Below are 20,356 nucleotides of genomic sequence, written 5' to 3'. Positions count from 1 at the left end.
ATCAATACTAAAAAAAAAATTAACATCAATATTCCTGCAACCAGTTGCCTCAACCAGGAGAGATCAGGTAACCATGAAGTTAACTTTTTCCATATTTCTTCAAAACCCCAGGAGGTGTCATCCATGGCCATTTCATGAAATACTTTAGTTTGTTTCCAAATTTCCTCCAGATCTATTTCAATTCTGCCACTTCCATTTATATAGGAACAGCAACTTTCATTGATTATGGAACAAACCCCTCCTTGTGAAGCATAATCTCCTACTCTGGTTCCTGGTGTAATACATCTTTGTGCACAGGTATAATATTTATTACCTGGATTAGGATTGACTATCCCAAATTTTAACCTTTCCCTTGGACGTAGATTGCTAGTGTTCACCCACAAATTTGTCCATGAGACAGTGTTAGGAATTGGAACTCCAATTAATGGAAGGTCCGGATTTTCTCCCGATTTAGGCAACTGTGCACACACCCAACAGTCACTACGATTAAAAACCTTAGTAACATTCTGCACTAATTTCAGGTATACGTTTTGGTCCCAGACTTGTGCGCCAGTTACCGTATAAGTCCAAATTATGACCGACGCAATTTCATCCGTAAGGGTCCTGAAGGTTCGATCCGCCATGTCTTCTCTGGTTCTGGTGCTTTTTTTGTTCTTGAATAATGTATCCAAGCAGGTTGTTCCTTTACCTTCACTGCTGTAAAGGTGGTCAATAATATCTGGTACGGTCCGCTCCACCTCTCCTGTAGAGGATCTCCTGAAGAATTCTTAACATAAACCCAGTCTCTGGATCTGAAAGGGTGAATCGGATAATCCAAACCTCTTGCTCTTGTCCCTAATATTCTCTTATTTATCTCCGCTAATTGTTTTGCCCAGATTGATCAGAAACTGTCGGAGATTGCCTTCTCCCACTTCCTGAAGACTTTCTCCTTTAACCTGCGACTGATATGGTCTTCCATACAAAATTTCAAACGGGTTAACCTCTTCTTTCGACTGAGGCTTAGTTCGAATTCTTAATAGGGCCAGTGGTAAAGCTTGGTACCAATATAAACTCGTTTCCTGACATATTTTACTAGTATGTTGGATCAGATGGTTCATCTTTTCTACTTGCCCACTGGCCTGAGGCCTGTATGGAACATGTAGTTGCCAATCAATTCCTAATTTTTTGCTAATTTCTTGTAACAATTTTGCACTAAAGTGCGAGCCTCGGTTGGAAGAAATTGCCGCTGGTACCCCAAAACGAGGTGTTATCTCGTTAAATAATGGTTTAATCACTTATTTTGCATTATTTATCCTACAAGGGAATGCTTCTGGCCAGCCTGGAAAAGTATCCGTTAACACCAACAAATATCGATAACCTCCTTTTCTCGGTAATTCCGAAAAATCTATTTGCCACTGCTGTCCCGGATAACTTCCTCTCCCAATTGTCCCAATTTGATTTCTATTTTCAGGTTTAGGTTTATTCTTAAGACATAGCTGACACTGTTTTGTAACTAATTGAACTATAGTATATAGATTTCACCCTGCAATTTGTTTGTTTAAGTATCTATACAAAGAGTTACTACCCCAATGAGTTTTATTATGTTCCTCCTGAACTAACTTCCAGAGTTGGTTACAGGGGGTTACAATTCGCCCATCAGGTATCTGACCCCCACCCTCTTTGTTTTCCTGTCCTTTGAGATCTTAAATTAATTTTCTATCCTGATTTGGAGGAAACGGGGGATAGCTCCTCCTCCTAACGTGTGTCTCCCCCTATTGCTCCATACACTGCCTTATATAGATGCTGGGCATACATACATATTCATGAGGTTACGTATGGATTACATAATTTTCCAGAAAGTTTCCCGCATGCGTACAAAATTGTGGTAGGGGTCTGTGAGGGTCGTTTACTTCTTCCAGCAATCTTCATCACTTCTGGCTGCCTTTGATGCGCGTGCAGTAGATGCTCATACCAGCTTCATTGGATCGTTAACACCAAAGACATAATAATCCTTCTAGCTTCCTACTTATCAGTTAGTTTAACTGTAGCCCGTCCTGGTCACCCGCCATTCCCAGATACTCCTTATCCCTATGTCTCATTATTCTAGACTATTTTTCTTAAAACTATGTCAACTATAACGACTTATCTTGCACAAGAATTCTCAGTATGTTCTCTAGCTGTACTCTATTTTTTCCTTCTACATATCACGCCCCTCAGTAATTTTCCACTGCTACTGTTACAAAGCCATTAAACTTAGCATTACTTAAAACTAATTCTAAAAGTTTATATATTCCATTTTACGATTTTATGCCCCCCTTTGTTTCAATCCTCTTTTGAATACCTAGGTTTAGATTTCTCAATTGTTAGTTTGCCATCAGGGATTAAGGACATGATTTTAGATTGATCAGCTGCTTGTTTGGCTTAAACTCGGCCAAATTATTCCCAGTTCCCTGATCGGAGTCACCTTGCTGATGCCCTCTACAGTACATAATAGCTAGTTCTTCAAGTAGCTGAACAGCTTCCAGTAGCCGTAGAATTTCAGTAGCATGTTTAATCTGTTTCCCTTGTGTGTTCAATAGTCCTCGTTCTGTCCAGATAGCACCATGTGCATGCACCACACCAAATGCGTATTTAGAATCAGTCCAAATATTTATCCTTTCATCTTTAGCCAATTCCAGGGCTCTCGTTAATGCTATTATTTCTGCCTTCTGGGCAGAGGTGTTCGCGGGTAAAGGTTTAGCTTCTATTGCCTGTCAAGTGGTGGTAAGGGCATATCCTGCCTTTCGGTCACCATTTTTCACAAAGCTACTACCATCAGTAAACCAAGAATCAGCATCTTCCAGAGGTTTTTCTTTCAAGTCTGATCGGCTCAAATATACAGCCTCTATAGTGACCAAGCAGTCGTGTGTTAGTGGTGCTGTTGATTGTTCCTGCAAAAAGGATGCTGGACTCACAACGTTAGCGACCACAATTTCTACATCATCTTGTTCCACAAGCGTGGCCTGGTATTTTAAAAAACGTGAAGGAGATAACCAGTGAGCTCCTTTCTGTTCCAGGACTGCTGATACAACATGGGACACTAGCACAGTAATGTTTTGTCCCAAGGTGAATTTGCGAGCCTCTTCAATACTCATGACAACTGCCGCCACAGCTCTCAGGCACCCAGGCCATCCTTTGCTCGCTTCATCCAGCTGTTTTGAAAAATATGCCACTGCCCTTCTGCAGGGTCCCAGTTTCTGAGTAAGAACCCCCAGAGCTATTCGCTGTTCTTCATAGGAATACAGCCAAAAGGATTTAGTCACATCCGCAAGTCACAGAGCTGCAACTCTCATTAGCTCTGTTTTTAAATTTCTCAAAGCCCCCTCTGCTGTATCAGTCCATTCTAAAGAGGGAGGGTTTCCTTTCAACAGTTCATCTAGTGGGATTACCAGAACACCGTAATTGTGGATCCAAAGTCTGCATCATCCAGTCATTCCCAGGAGTGTCCGGAGCTCCTTGACGGTCATGGAGACTGACAAACGGCTTCTTTGCTAGCGGCTCCAAATTCTCTCTATCCTCCTGTTATTTCACATCCTAGGTAGGAAAGTCGGGTTTGGATTAGTTGGGCCTTTTGTTTGGATACCCGATAAGCATTCAGTCCCAGAAAATTTAATAATTCCACCGTCCACTGGATACATTCTCCCTTTGTTTCTGTAGCAATTAACAGGTCATCCACATATTGTAACAGAGTCCTCGTCTGAGTAGGTGGCTTCCAAGATTCTAGTTCCAGTGCTAACTGATTTCCCAAAATTGCTGAACTGTTTTTAAACCCTTTAGGTAATACCGTCCAAGTTAATTGAGTTTCCCTTCCTGTGTCAGGATTTTCCCATTCGAAAGCAAATAATTTTGGCCTTCTTTGGCCAGTGGTAAGCAAAAGAAAGTGTCTTTTAAATCCAGGATGCCAAACCATTTCTGATTATTGTCAATTTAGTCAATAAGTCATACGAATTAGCTACTACTGGACGAATATCCTCTGCAATTTTGTTGATTGCTCTGAGATCTTGAACCAATCTGCAACTTTTCCCATCATATTTCTTTACTGTCCAGATAGGAGTATTATATCCCAATTCACCTTCAATTAATAATCTAGATTTTAAAATTTATCAATGATTTTTTGATTCCCTTTGATCTTCTAATTTTAAAGGGATATTGGTTTATTCTAATTGGGCAGCCCCCCCCCGCCCCCCCGCCTTTTTATTTCCACTTTAACAGGCAAAGCATTTTTTGCCTTACCTGGAACTTCAAATGCCCATACTCCCAGATATACCTGATTAAGGTTTTCTTCTATTTCACTGAGGTCCTTCTGTTTCCTTTTCTGTTGAATTAAAGATAAGCTCAAACCTGCAATTAATTGATTGTTTTTAGCTCTTAATTCCATTTTGCCTTCTGTAAATGTTGCTTCTCGCCCTAATAAAGATTTTAGAGAATTTCGCATGCATAAAAATTTATGCATTCCTATTTGTTTTCCCAATTTGTACATTAAGGGTTTCAGAAAGAATGCCTCTTTTTTTTTTTTTTTTTTTTTCTTTCCCCCTCTTTTTCTTGGTGGCCAGTAGCTCCCACACCTGTAACAAATTCTTTTCTCTCTGATTTAACACCGAATAAGTTGCTCCTGTATCCACAAAAATTCCACTTTATTTGCTCTAGTCCCTAGTTTTAATTTAACCAGAGGATCTGCTAGGGTAGATTCCTGTCCTGGGTTCAGCAGCAGCACTCACTTTTTCTCCTTCTTAGTAGCTGGTGCAGCGCTGTGGTTTTGACTTTCGGCCTGGGAATAATGCTGATAAAACCAATGTTTTCAGTTGCTGGTCAGAATGTTTACTCTGACCAAGGACTTTGTGAGTCTCATGCTCTGCCAGGGAGGAGGGGAAGCCGGGAGGAAGCAGGGACAGGACACCTGACCCAAACTAACCAAAGAGGTATTCCATACCACAGCACATCATGCCCAGGGATGTAACTGGGAGTTACCCGGCAGGGCACGCTCTCTGCTCTGTCGGGCTCGTTTTCGGCCGGTGAGACTGTATTCTCTTCCTTTGTGACTTCTCTTATCATTGTTATTATTGGTAGCAGTAGTGGTTTGTGTTATATCTTAGTTACTGGACTGTTTTTATCTCAACCCGTGGGAGTTACATTCTTTCGATTCTCCTCCCCATCCCTCCGGGGGGTGGGGGGGGGAGTAGAAGCTGCGTGGCTGACTTGCCGACTGGCTTAAACCACGACAATTCCCCAGGTCCCTGTCAGTCTGGCTCCAATTCAGTCACCGGAGCCACCCCATGGCACTCCCCCCCAGGGCAGTCTCACTTCCAGCGTCCAGACTCCCCATAGCACGCACACCGCTCCGGTTCCACACAAGAAGAGCCCACTCCCCCACCTCCCCCCGACATCCCTCCTCCCATGCTCAAACACAGGAGCTTCCTGAGCTCCCCTCCTTTCCCCCTGGGTTTTCCCTTTTTTTTTTTTTCCTCACTTTTTTTGCTCACCCTGCTCTGCAAGGCTGCAGATGCCTGCCTCTGCAACAGCGCTTCTGTTTTAACCCTTTCTCAACCCTGAATGTGAGTCTGCTGCTTGTTGCCAGTGACAGCAAGCTCTTCCTCCTTAGCAATATCAGACAGGACAGATGCAGAGGGTGCTCCTCTCGGAGGCACCTCTGATTCATAATTTTCCAGCCTATCTTCCTGATTACTGTTTTTTAACTTTAAACATCATTACCCCAATATCACAGGCTGAACAACATCTCTCCAGCTTAACTTTCAGTTTTTCCCTGTCCTTTTCCAAAGCCAAAATTAAGGGATCTGGCGGAGCTATATTAATTTTGCATTCAGTCTGTCATTCTGGGTGGTTTCTTCAAGTGAAAAACATATCTGCATACATTACTTCATCCCATTTTCCTTGCCACCTCAGAACAACAAACTGAGAGCACAGGTGTACCTGTTCGTACATACCGATTCCTCCTGCCACACTCTTTGCACTCCCATGTCCACTGGTAATGCTTTCCAGGCCGCCTCGATTCTGCCCTGTGCCAACAGTGCTCGGTGGATGGGTGAGGATACCAGTCCTGCTCCTGCAGGGAAGAGCAGGACTGAGGAGGAGCGGGAAGGAGCAGAGGAGGAGTGGGGCAGGCTGTGAAGGTGCAGTGCCCTGTGGTGTGTTGGAGCGTCTCTAATTCGGTGTTTGGAGCCGTGGTCTGGTTCTGCTCAAGGGGCAAGTGGATGTAGGCAGAGCTCTGGTCTGTTGTGAGGTGGTTTGTGCCACCTCACTTTCTCTACTAGCTGAATTCTGTAAGCAGGCTAATAAACCCAAGCTCCTCTCTCTTGCCTCAGAGAACCTCTGTCTGAGATATAAATGTAATACTGAAACTTGAGCACAGATTTTACCAATGAACAATCAGAGTTACAAAGCAAACAAATACACTTTTTGAGTTACCTGGTGACCACCACTGGAAATCTGCACTTAATCACTGCTAATTCACACAGGAAAAGCATTTCTTTTAATAATAATACCCAAGGTCTACTACTAGTGAGAAGAGCAATCCGTCTCCCAAATCCCTATCTCAGACATACTGGAACTCAAGACTGTGGGATCAGTTGTTACCATGTGCTACTATATTGTCCTGATAGTTGTCACAGTAAAGAAGCCAAATGTTACTGTCATGGTATTGTAATTTATTTTGATATTTATTTTTTGTTAAACCCTTTTCATTTGAGAATTTTTTTGGGAATTACCTGTGTGTTTTTATAAAAAGGATATACTTGGGTGCAGTTGTCAACCATAAGGAGGAGCATTATGATGAAAGTTCATATCAAATGAGACTTGGCCTTCTAAATCGTGTTTTCGGGGAATAGTGGTTTGCTCAGTTTTAATTTATATCTCAGCTTGTCCTAATAAACAGAGCTGTACTTTTGTGTCCCACTTCAGGCACACATTCCTCATATATGCAAATGATTCAAAGGACTGGTGCACACAACAGCATAACACATCAGAAGCAGTCTTACACCCCTGACAAATGTCTTCCTAGGCTCACAAAAGCATGTCTTGTGTTTGGCAGTATTAATCTCATACAACATTTAGGTAAGCTCTAACACCATTTTTGACTAATGGCTGTGGTCCAGATTGGAGTTAATTCACAGAAAAGAGTTGTATTCGTAAGGTCTTGCTCAGCCCCTTTTTTTATTGTACAGACTTTACATAGAAGTAAAGCTGTTAACTTAATGATCCCTTAAACAAAGACATCAGAGGAAAGAGGAATGAACTTTCTCAAGTACAACAGATCTTTAATGTAGAAATATCTGCAGTCTTGGGTGACATGGTTTAGTGTGAGGTGTCCCTGCCCATGGCAGGGGGGTTGGAACTGGATGATCTTAAGGTCCTTTCAAATCCAAACCATTCTATGATACAGACTCTTTAATGGCAGAGGATGTTAAGTTACCTAGCACATCACTGCAGCTCTGTGTGGATCAAATGTCAGCAAAGTGCTGTCTGCTGTATGTGTATGAATTAAAGATGGCCAACTGTTTATAAAGAGAAAGTAGCACTTAAACATGCACAGAATCATTACTGATACAAAGCTATTATTTAATAATCCAAAGGTTCAAATTTGGTAGTCTACGTGCTTCAGCACTGGAAAGACAGGAGAGAAGAATGAAACCCAGCATTTCACATACTGACATGTTTTGCAAGTTACTGAAATAGTGTGGCAGTCTGCAAAGTGATCCCTCCAGTGAGTGCAGGTATTTCCACAGCTCTTGCTGTCAATGTATGCTCCTGTGGGTAATTGTCTTAAATCATAGAATCATAAAATAGCTAGGGTTGGAAAGGACCTGAAGATCATCTAGTTCCAACCCCCTGCCATGGGCAGGGGCATCTCACACTAAACCATGTCACCCAAAGCTCTGTCCAACCTGGCCTTGAACACTGCAAGGGATGGAGCATTCACAACTTCCTTGGGCAACCCATTCAAGTGCATCACCACACTCACAGAAAAGAACTTCTTCCTTATGTCTAACCTGAACTTCCCCTGTTTCAGTTTGAACCCATCACCCCTTGTCCTGTCACTACAGTCCCTGATGAATAGTCACTCTCCATCTTCCTTGTAGCCCCCTTCAGACACTGGAAGCTGCTCCAAGGTCTCCACGCAGCCTTCTCTTCTCCAGGCTGAACAGCCCCAACTTTCTCAGCCTGTCTTCATATGGGAGGTGCTCCAGCCACTGATCATCCTCGTGGCCTCCTCTGGACTTGCTCCAACAGCTCCATGTCCTTATGCTGAGGACACCAGAACTGCACACAGTGCCACAAGTGGTGTCTCACAAGAGCAGAGCAGAGGGGCAGGATCACCTCCTGAACTTGTGTTTTCTTTGGACATAGTCTGACAAAAAGGAAGCCCAGAAGCAGCAAGAGGCAGCACAGAGCAACAAAGCAACACAGAAAAAACCTGAAGCCTCCCAGAAAAGGAAATAGTAGCATAAAATAAGTGCCTTTTCCATATTAGGCATCTTTGTAACTGCTGGATAGTGAACTTGGAAACAAATCATACAATCTGCAGTTCTGTTCTTCTGTCTCTCTGTCAATGTTTTCTGCTGTCATTTCATTTATACTTTGCTAATTTACCTCAGCTCAGCTGTGAGAAGTGAACTGAGGAGTATGAGAGAAGGTCTTATGTATTGCAAGCTACTGTCCAGAATTGCAGGCTGGATTGCAATGGATTATCTGAAACTCAGTCACTGAGTTTGGTTTATTTCCAGTCCACATCCGATTCAGCAGATACAATAAAACATAATAACAAAAGAGGCTGAAAACACATCCAGGTGCAACCTCATAAAAGATTAAGAGGTTGTGAATGAAGATGCAACGTGAATTAAGGACCTCCAGGGTAACTCCCCCCAGTTTGTATACTGGGCATGACGTGCTGTGGTATGGAATACCCCTTTGGCTAGCTTGGGTCCGGTGGCCTATCTCTTTTTCGTCCCGGCCGAAAAGATGGACTCATCACCAGCACCTGCAGTACCGAACAATGGCCATAGAATGGCAGCAGAGGGCGGATCCCGGAGCCCTGCGCACCCCGCCATCACAACCACCTGCAGTACTGAGTTCCGACCACAGGACGGCAGCAGGGAGCAGCGCCAAGAGTCACAGCTCACCCTGCTCATCACAGCCACCTGCAGTACCGCACTCTGGCCACATGACGGCAGCGGCTAGCTCTCCCCCCGCGCACCCCTTCATCTGCTGTACCGAGTTTTGAGGGGAGGGGGGGTATTCTCCCTCCCGCCCCAACTCTCGCAGACCCAAAATCGTGGGTTTTTTGCTCTGGGTGTCTGTGGGTCACTATGGTGTGTCCATGGGTCGCTAGGTGTTGCTGTGGGGTGTCTACAGGTCACTCTGGGACCTTATGTGAAGTCTATAGGGAGTCTATGAGGCTCGAGGTCCTGTAACGGATCGGGGGGGGGGTGTCTATGGGATGCCCAGGGGTTGCTCTGGATCGCTATGGGGTATCTAGGAAAATAAATATTACTAAAAGTGACTAAACCAAATAGGAAGAAAACTGAGTGAAAAGTCAATAAAAAATCAATAAAAAGTCAATAAAAAGTGAATAAAGTGATTAAAAAGTGAATTAAAATGAATAAAAGTGAATAAGCCTGAATGAAACTCGAATAAAAGTGAATAAAAATGAAAGCACATAAAAGAGTCAACTGGTGTTGGGCTATTTATGAGCACCAACAAGAAGGAAGTGCGGTAGAAGGGCCAGGAGACCTCCATAGATGGATGTGAGTGAGCGAGTGGCTGTGTGGCTGACTTGCCGACTTGGCTTAAACCACACCACCAGGTCAGGAAAGCTAAGGCCCAGTTAGGATTGAGTCTGGCCAGGGATGTGAAAGATATCAGGAAGGGATTCTATAGGTATGTAGCAAACAAAAGACAGACCAGGGACAACGTGGGTCCTCTCTGAAAGCCATCAGGAGAACTGGCTACCCTGGATTTGGAGAAGGCTGAGGCTCTCAATGGCTTCTTTGCCTCATTCTGCACCAGCAAATGCTCTGACCACACATCCCAAGTCTTGGAAGGCAGATGCAGGGACTGTGAGAATGAAGACCTTAGGTACACCTTAGGTTGGTTTTGGGACTGATCCTGCTCAACATCTTTGTTGGTGACGTGGACAATGGGATTGATGCACCCTCAGGAAGTTTGCTGATGACACCAAGCTGTGTAGTTCAGTTGATATGCTGGAGGGAAAGAATGCCATCGAGACCTTGACACACTTGAGAGTTGGGCTGATGCCAGCCTTACAAAGTTCAGCCAAGTCAAGTGCAGGATCCTACACCTGGGTCAAGGCAATCCCAGGCACAGCTACAGGTTGGGCAGAGAAGAGATTCAGAGCAGCCCCGCGGAGAAGGACTTGGGGGTGTTGGTTGATGAGAAACTGACCATGAGCCAACTTCAGTGTGTGCTTGAGCCCAGGAACCATCCGTGTGCTGGCCTGCACCAACAGGAGTGTGGCCAGCAAGTCAAAGGAGGTGACCCTGCTCTGCTCTGCTCTCATGAGACCCCACTTGGAGTATTGTGTACAGTTCTGGTATCCTCAACATGAGAAGAACATGGAACTGTTGGAACAAGTCCAGAGGAGGCCACGAGGATGATCAGGGGACTGGAGCACCTCCTGTACGAAGACAGGCTGAGAAAGTTGGGGCTGTTCAGCCTGGAGAAGGGATGATGGGTTCAAACTGAAACAGGGGATGTTCAGGTTAGATATAAGGAAGAAGTTCTTTACTGTGAAGGTGGTGAGGCGCTGGCACAGGGTGCCTAGAGAAGTGGTAAATGCACCATCCCTGGCAATGTTCAAGGCCAGGTTAGACAGAGACTTGGGTGACAAGGTCTAGTGTGAGGTGTCCCTGCCCATGGCAGGGGAGTTAGAACTGGATGATCTTTATTTTTCAAGGAATACCTTAAACTGCTTGCTTTTCTTTCAGTGTGGCACTGATGGCCCAAATTCCTGATTATTCCTAATATAAGCATATAATCTCTGGCCACATTTGGAAGTCAAAGCAAGTAATTTTTCTTCAGTGGTGAATAAACTGGAAGAAGAGACTTGTGTCTCAACACCTCCTCAGGGAGAAGCATTTTGCTCCATGTTGGTTACCACAAGAACTAAAAAAGGGAGGCTGCTCTGAAGTTTTGCTGATGTTTTACACAGAATTGTAGCTAATTTTCGGTACAAAAGGAAGAGAGGAAGGAAAATTAAACTGAGTGAGTTAGAGTTGTTTGGGTTTAAGGTTTGCCCTACACTGCAGATCAAGCCTGGTGCATTGTAATTTATTTTACAGTACTTTTTCATTTACTAATCATTATGATCAGGAAAGGATCTCACCTTCTGTCTGACTTTGAAGAAATGTTTGTCTGTACAACAAAGATGCTCTAGGTTAGCTGTAATTAGACATCTCTATTTGCATTGGAAGGGTCTTTATTGAAAGGCATCAGAGAGACAAGCAAGTGTGATCTCCACAATATTACTTGCTACCTGCAATATATTTAGGTGAATCATTAAAGGCACCTGATGAATACTTAAGATAAGGAACAATGTTACAAGTTTGGTAATATTTATCTATACATATACTAGAAAGTGTATGTATAGTATATGTATGTATAGTGTATGTAAACAGGATAGATGCCTGAAAAGTTAAATATAAGTTTAGCTAGAACATATGTAGTACTTTTGGAAAAGCAACAAGCAATAATTTTGTTGAGTCCTATACAATGCCTTTATGAGGACATTTTCTCCTTTTAAAAAGCAGAAAAAAATAGCATTAATAATTTATTATTTAAAGTGAAATACATGAAAAAGGATGTAGTTTATGCTAGAAATGGCCAACCCCCCCCCCCCAAATTGGGACAGAATTTAAGCAAAGCTGTTATTCAGCCTTGGGCTATTTTCAGTGGAACTAAACAGATTAAAGAAGAGTGCACTCAGCTCCCCACATCCCTTTATCGCCCTCTTGACTTCAATTCTTTTGCTCCCCAGCCTTCCAGAAAATGCATTTGAAGTTTGCAGAGCTTCTTCTTTCAATTAGATTTGATTTTAATAGGGACTTAAAAAAATGACCCACTACAGTGGCATCTGGCTTCCAGCTGAATATTTAACCATTCTCCCCATATCCATTCAGATGGATCATAAATGCTGCTTATTTTCATGCTACAGTGTATGAAAATGTGGTTATCTTTTGATCGGTATAAGGTCATTATAATTTTTGCTCTTATGCATATATCCTTTCTATTTCTAACAGAGTATGCTCTAAAACAGCAAGTATATTGTTCATGGTAGCAAAAACTACAGCTATAAGGTCACAAGACTCAGTGCAAGTAACTTTTGTATACAGCATTTAAATATTTCTAGGCATTTTCTACTTTTCATTCAGCATTATATTTCAATATTGAAAAATACTAGTTTTGGGGGGGTGATATATACATTTCTTTAAAGGTTTTAACCTATTGTGTTTTTTGTTTAAAAAAATTACCCTTTAAGTTTCCCATGAAACTTCAGCACAGTAAGGAGCTGTCACTTGATCCATCATCATAAAAATGTTGTTAATGAAATTAATGTTTTTTTAAATGGGTGTCAATTTCAGCCTTTTCTTATAAAACAAATGATAATGTGAAATCTATATTGCATATACTATATCAAAAAGTAATTGACCTGAATGTGTTACTGATATCTGCATGCACACAAAGGAAGAAAAATTATATGCCTTTAGTTCTGCAAGGACAGGACAACCATAATGCAAAGAGGCCAGTAAGAATGTCTCCGTCGCTCAGATCACATTCTATAGGCAGCAGGCAATAGAAATACTTGACATTAAAAGTATGAGACCATTACATACAGTTGTTACCATGCGATGCCATGCCATGACACTCTATTTCATATTCCTGCACTAGAAGTGAGTAACAGGAAAATTATACCAGTGCCTATAAACTTTTTTGGTGATGTTTTCCCTTAATAATAGCCATAGCCTCATTGCTATGCACTTTCTTGGGCTTGACTGAAAAAGGGAAAAAAAAACCCTGAAGCCACTGAATTATGTAATTGAAAGAAAAGGAAGATCCACAGAAATCAGACATGGAGAATAAAACCAGGAATTTACTTTACATAGGAATATGTAAATATGCATTTACTTTACATAGGAATAAAGTACAGTTGTGCTTCCAGGTATAAGACATCCAGTAAGTGCCAAGGGTTAGGAAGATACATTTAGTTGTATAATTGTGGTCACTTGGATATAAAGAAGCACCTGGCAATGACCACATTGTCATCAGCAGGATGAACTACCAGGAGGTGTTGGGGTCTTTAGGAAGGCCTGTGCTGTGCTGTAAACAAACCTAGTGTAAGCATGGCATTAAGTCCATATGAGATTAAATAGTACCACTTCACTTTAGGCTCTCAATTCAACTCTGTGGCCCTGAATGGGAAAGGGTTATTTCTTTAGTTGGAAACCAGATTCCTTCTCTGGAATCACAACATTGTGGTCACAGGAAACCTTGAATAACTTCAACATTTGTGTGTGGAAATGCAAGCAAATGGTTTGAAGCTAGTGGCTGAACAACTTCTGAGAAGGGTACCGGTACTGAATGGGTACAAGGTGGAGACAAATAGGTCTGACAAATAAGGTAACAAGGGAGAAATGGGGAAACAGAGGTGCAAGACTGAAGAAATGTTTCTGAGATTAAATACTGTAATATGTTAACAAATTGCCTATTTAATCAATTTGAATATTTACAAAACAGAAACAGCATCCCTAGCTGTTTATATATATATCATGTATATATTATTATATTACTGCATTTTAAAATAAATTCTTTCGTATACAAGGTGAGAATTCCATTTAAATGGAACAGACTACTAAATTCCATTAAGGCAACACAACTCTATGAAGAAGCCTGAAATGAAACTGCAGTGCTGGTATTTCACTCCCAGTAAGCTGCTTTGGCATTTTATCTGATGTGCTGTTGACTAGCTTTTCACATCTTGTGTTACTAAACTAACAACTAAGGAAAATCAGAAAACCCAATGATTGCTAAAGTGGTATGTACGGTCTAATATATGAAGTATTTTTCTGGAAATGTAGGAAATCAGAGATACAAAGCTAAAGTATCTATTTAAAATGAGAAGGGGATAAGTAGAAGCACCACTCATTAAATGCTCTTTATTAAAGAAATGGCTTATTATCCTTTTGTGTGACTCAGAAGTCACCATCAATCAGCTACTTAATCTGTAATGATATAGCATGTCTCTGGCAACATGGGTGCAAAAGATCTATAGCTAGAATATAGCTAGAACTCTGACTCAAAGGACTTCTAAAGGATACTGGACAAAACGATTTTTGAAAATGACTACTTAATTTGTATGCCTGAATATTTGCATTTTCAGATATTTTCACAACTTCAGTAACAGCGAGGTACCCACCCTTTAAAAGTCAGCCCCTTCTAAACCGGTTCAATGACTTCTTTCTCCAATGTCCAATGTTAAAACTAGCATAGAACAATTCAGAAATCCTTCAGCAGTAAATTATTAAGCAACAAAATGACATGTTTCTTAGCACCATGAGGTGACATTCTGCTTCAAAGAACCATATACTGTAGCTATGGGTAATTATGCACACGCATGGCTAATCCTGTGTAAATCACAACACACTGAGTAAAAATGAATATTTTTTTTTAATTGTTGTATTTCAGATGCATTTACTCAGGTTTGCTTGGTTCACATACTGTAAACAAGAATATTCTTCTTCTAGGACCAGGGATGATGGATTCAAACTTAAACAAGGGAAGTTCAGGTTAGATATAAGGAAAAAGGTCTTTACTGTGAGTTCTTTACTGTTCTTTACTGAAACAGTCTGCCCAAAGAAGTGGTGAATGTTCCATCCCTGGCGGTGTTTAAGATCAGGTTTGACAGAGCCTTGAGCAACATGGTCTAGTGTGAGGTGTCCCTGCCCATGGCAGGGGGTGGGAATTAGATGATCTTACGGTCCCTTCCAACTCAAACCATTCTATGATTCTACCTGCTTATTTATGTCCTTGTATTCTTATCACTATTACCAAAGTTTGAAAGGTCTCTCACTCATTTTTAATACAGACTTAAACGAAGGACCTTTTGATCTGAAGTCCTATGCTCTATCCAAAATGTGACTTCCACTGTTCTCTCACATCCCATTCCTTCCAACATCTCTAAATTACTCCCTCTTCATCCCCAGCCTATACCCCCAAGGAAGTCTTTCATGTTTCTATTTCAATATTTGATGACAAGATGAAAACCATTATACAAAGTAATGACAGAACACTAATTGATAGAAATATGAAATGACAGTAACGGTCTCTGTTTGAGCTATGGCTGGAGATTTCTGTACAATGAAACATCGCCCATAGTCAGTATTTTTGTCTGGTAATTTTAGTTTAATTCAAAATCAGGGTATTTTTCATTAATAAGATTTTAAGATTTTGAGTGTGTGTAATACAGAAAACTGAACATTGTCTTTCCTTTCCCAAGATAAGCACTATGACTGTAATATGAAAATAAAGAAGATGCAATATTCATTGCTTCTGTGATAAGAATAAAGAGTTCTGGCAAGGTGTGAAAATAACACAGTGTTGTCTTTTACTTTATGTATGGTAAATGCCTGTGTTACAACCTGTGCCTTTATGACTTCATACCTGTCAGGAGATACAACTATTTATTGGACCTTCAGCCTGCTACATACAGTCAAACATAAATGTGCTGCTTTACTATGATCTGTAAGGAAGCTGTGCTGCCTTACTATGATCTAACCCTGTTTGTCTAGGGTAGATTGAGGTCTTTGGGGAGATAGTTGGTTAATGGCTACATCCAGCTTATAAACAGAATCTGACTTGATACAGAAACGTAGACAACTTTTGCTGAGTCACTTCAATGATGAAAACAAATGTGTACAAATGAAACTGGAGTCTGCAGCACTGGCATTCTTCCACGGTCATGAATGCAAAGAACCCTGGCCTTTCACAATAGACATGTCCTAGCAAACAGCCCCACGCTGTGGACACAGCATGTACTAAGGAAATAACGCACACGTTTACTGTGCTTGAGCTGTTTCTTGTCTCACCCAGCTCTGCCAGGATATACTGAGAATTATTAGGTTGTGATTAATTCAATACTTATATTAAATTTGCCTGGAGTATTGGGAAGAAGAGGAACTTCTCAAAAGGACAGTTGTTGGATTTTTGTGTGTGTGTATGTGCTTTTGTCCTTTCATTCAATTTTAAGAAGGGGGAAAGAAACAAGTGTTTATAGACACTTCTGCCAATATCGTTTTTATTTGGTTGTGGGGTGGAGCTGCTCTGAGCAAAGTGAACATCTTTGGTAGCTACCCATTGTGCAGCACTGCATCTGGAGCTGAAAAGCAAGGTTGTTTCCCAATTCGCAAGCAACAACCATATGTTCATGAATGAAGAACCATACTCCACCTAATCCCAAGAGCTGCCTCTCTCCCCTGTAGCCTATTTAAAGTTATTCTAGTGCTCTTTCCTGGACTCCAGCTATTAATTGAACACCTTCAATCTTTAAATCCGTCAAGAGAAGTAACTGTAAGCAACACTGGGGAAAAGCTGACTATTGTTCCTAATGACTCAGAGTATCATTTCCTAGAGTGACTATATTGGTGAGACTCCAAGGCTCTTCCCTCTAGAGCAGATGGTACACAATTTTTAATGTGGCATAATTACTGTATACCAGGAATCAAGATGTCAGTTTACAGAAAGATAAGGAGACAAGATCTCCGTCATAATGTTCTCATGTTTTGTGAGTAAATGGTTTTAAAAAAAGAGGTGTTCCCCCTCTCCTCAAATATGCAAAATTTTATTTTATAATACAATCCTAGACAGTAATAATGCAACACATTATATCATCACTAAAATTAAATGCGTATTCACTTCCAAATAATTTAATTGATTTTCCAACCCAGATGCCCTCGTGAGACCTCACTTGGAGTATTGTGTACAGTTCTGGTGTCCTCAACATAAGAAGAACATGGAGCTGTTGAAGCAAGTCCAGAGGAGGCCACAAGGATGAACAGGGGGCTGGAGCACCTCCCATATGAAGACAGGCTGAGAAAGTTGGGGCTGTTCAGCCTGGAGAAGAGAAGGCTGCGTGGAGACCTCATAGCAGCCTTCCAGTATCTGAAGGGGGCTACAAGGATGCTGGAGAAGGACTCTTCATTAGGGACTGTAGTGATAGGACAAGGGGTAATGGGTTCAAACTTAAAGAGGGGAAGTTCAGGTTAGGTATAAGGAAGAAGTTCTTTACCATGAGGGTGGTGATGCACTGGAATGGGTTGCCCAAGGAAGTTGTGAATGCTCCATCCCTGGCAATGTTCAAGGCCAGGTTGGAGGGAGTCTTTGGGTGACATGGTTTAGTTCTAACATCCCTCATGGCAGACGCTTGGAACTAGATGATCTTAAGGTCCTTTCCAATCCAAACCATTCTATGATTCTATGATTTTATGCTATAAAAAGCAAAAAAGATTTGGTCTTTATATAAACAGCTAAAATACATCTCAGGAATTAGTGGCCATCCACTCCGCATCATTGCACAGACTGCTGCACAGCATTTAGCATTGATTTAAGAGATCAGAAAGGAGCCTGTCCAGGGTGGTGCAAAATCTCCCACACTGTGGATCTGATGAGGAGGCAGAGAAGGAATTTGTCGCCTAACTTCCTTTGGCTCCCTGGGGAGCCAAACTGTTACTCAGGTAATAACTTAGCGAAACAGGTACCTGGCAAACATGCCAAAGAGTAGCAATTCCTCCCTAGACTTGTATTTTATGTAGCTTAAGGGCAATCATACTATTGGGATTTGTCTCTGAATACAATTTATAGAGCAGCATTTGCCTCCTTTTTGAATGGAAGAATTAAGCTTCTTGGCCAGAAAACAGGGTGCTCCACAAAGAAACTGCACTCATGCCCAAGTGGAAAAAAGTGGTAAGAAACATAATTTTCTTGTACTTTTGTAGCTCGAATTATTAATATATTTTATGAATTAATAAAAAGATTGTAGAAACATAAAATTGCTTTGTGTATTAATATTGTATAATACTGAAGTGATGTGTGCTTTGAAATGAGTTTGGGATTTTTTCCGGGGTGATTGCAAATAATGTACTTTAATTGCTACATCAAGAGGAACAGTTTTGAGAAAATGCCTTAAATGGCTAGACTGAACAGGAATTACATTTTGGAAGCTGACTTTAAAAGCAATAGAGGCATCTAGTGGAAGTATTTAAGGACTGCAGCTGCCAGAGACTGCATCAAGGCACAGCTGATTCTCTTGAATTGCTTCTCCCTGGATTGAATTTTGTGAATAGAATGACAAATGCCAAAGCTGTTTATGCTTTATGGAAGAGATTAATCTTAAATTTCAGGGTATTTAAGCACTGTGAGGCAAGTAGGACTTAGGAACCTAAGACATATTTTTTAGTGTTCTAAGCAAGTTGGGCCCCAGAAGCATTTATATGTGCGATGCTTACAGTGCCATTTGTTTAACACACATGGCCAGTCATTGTGAAATTTATAGTCCTTGACTACCTAAGCTATTAGACTCCTTCTCAAATATGACTGAATTAGGCATGCAGAAAAGTGATCTTTCAGTCAGCTGCCTGAATGAGCAGCCACTTAAAATGGCACCAAGGGTAGGTGCAAGTCTTCCACAGAGTCCTTCCACAGTGGCAGGTTGAAGGGTATGGTTTCCAAGCATGATCCACAGCCTCAAACATTCTCTGACGATGTTTTTATTTTACAAGCTGACAGGTTGAAGTAGGGAGTGACAGTCTTCCTTCCAAATACTAGAAACATCCTGTGCCACTTTCTTGTCAAATACTTTAATAGAGGACTCCTCCAGGACATAGGAAGTTCAATTTCCTTCTCTGCCTGATAGCACACCTGAACATTTCTTATTTCATATTATATACTCTGGGAAAGAAGATGCCAACGCAACCAAAATCTGAAAGCAAGGCTTTTGAGCCCAAGAAGAAACCCAATCTACAGCCATACTACCAAGCATGAAGGTCTAGGTCTTAGTGACACATTCAGCTCCTGTAGGGCAAAACACATCATAGAAGCATCTGCACAAACATATCCAGAACACATTACAGAAGCGTTCATAGCTCCCTCCCTAAGCTTAACACCAGCTAAACTGTGCTGGTTAGGCAATAAGCCTAACATGGCCATGACAGTGTCTGTGCCTTTTGATAATGAAGTAGTTTCTCCCAATACTTCATAGCTTTGCTCAGCTAGGCTCTATGATATGAATAGAGGAATGAAACTTGGACTTCCAAGGTATGTGAGTGAGGAAGTGGCCATGTAGGTTCAAGCAGTTTATACCTAGGCTAGTCCAGTGGTTCTCACAGTGCTTTGATTTCTCAGCATGCTTCAACTTTATCGTGTCTCCACAGAAAAACATGAAATTTAAATACAGTGTAGACAAATCTCACTTAAAATACATTAAAATTTGAGGCTTATAGTTGCTTACTTCTCTTGAGTGTAGGAATTCATTATCAAGCCTACCCTCACAACTTTAAACCACATTTTACTACTTCCTCTGCTACCCACACTGTCATTTATTTCTTCCTCAATTTCCCATTATTTGATGTGATAGATTCCTTCCTCAAATTGCGAGCCCAGATTTGTCTTGTCTGCTATTTTTCCCCTTTAATCGGTGCACAATTTGGTTAGCAACGGCTCTGATCTCTACACAGTTCTCCATTGCTTTCTCCTTGAGTTTCCACGGCATTTTCTACTTCTCTCTTACAGGGAATCGGCATTTACCCGACCTCTGACCGGTCAAGGCCCCGGGGCACCGCCGGGGTGGCTGTGATGCGGACCATAACACCCATCCCACCCCGATCACCTGCCCAGCTCCACAACCCCTTCCCGGCGAGTCCTTTAGTCCCGAGAGGGCGCTGACCCACACCCCCCCGCCCCAGGCTGGGGGTTGTTCCCGTTTCTGCGCAGCCGCCCTCGTTCCGCGAGCGTTTCGAGGGTTTTTGGCGAACGCCGGCCCCTCTCTCCTCCTCCTTCTCCTCCTCCTCTTCCTCCAGCTCCAAGTGCTGTGGCGTTGCCATGGAGTTGTCCGCTCGGACCGCGCAGGCGGCGCGGCCTGACCGGGCCTGAGAGGCAGGAAGCCCCCAGGGCCGCAGACTGGCCGTACACTGCCCCTGCCGTGGCCGCCTGCGGCCGCAGATACCAGCGCAGGCCCGCTGGCCGAGCCCCCGTCTCCTCCTTCCCCGCCGCCGCCTTCACCTTCTCTCGATCCCGAGGTTCCGGGAGGCGGTGGCGGGCG

The sequence above is a fragment of the Psittacula echo genome, assembly GCF_963264785.1.
Source record: "Psittacula echo genome assembly, chromosome: 4".
NCBI lineage: Eukaryota > Metazoa > Chordata > Aves > Psittaciformes > Psittacidae > Psittacula > Psittacula echo.
Note: the sequence above shows the minus strand (reverse complement) of the source record.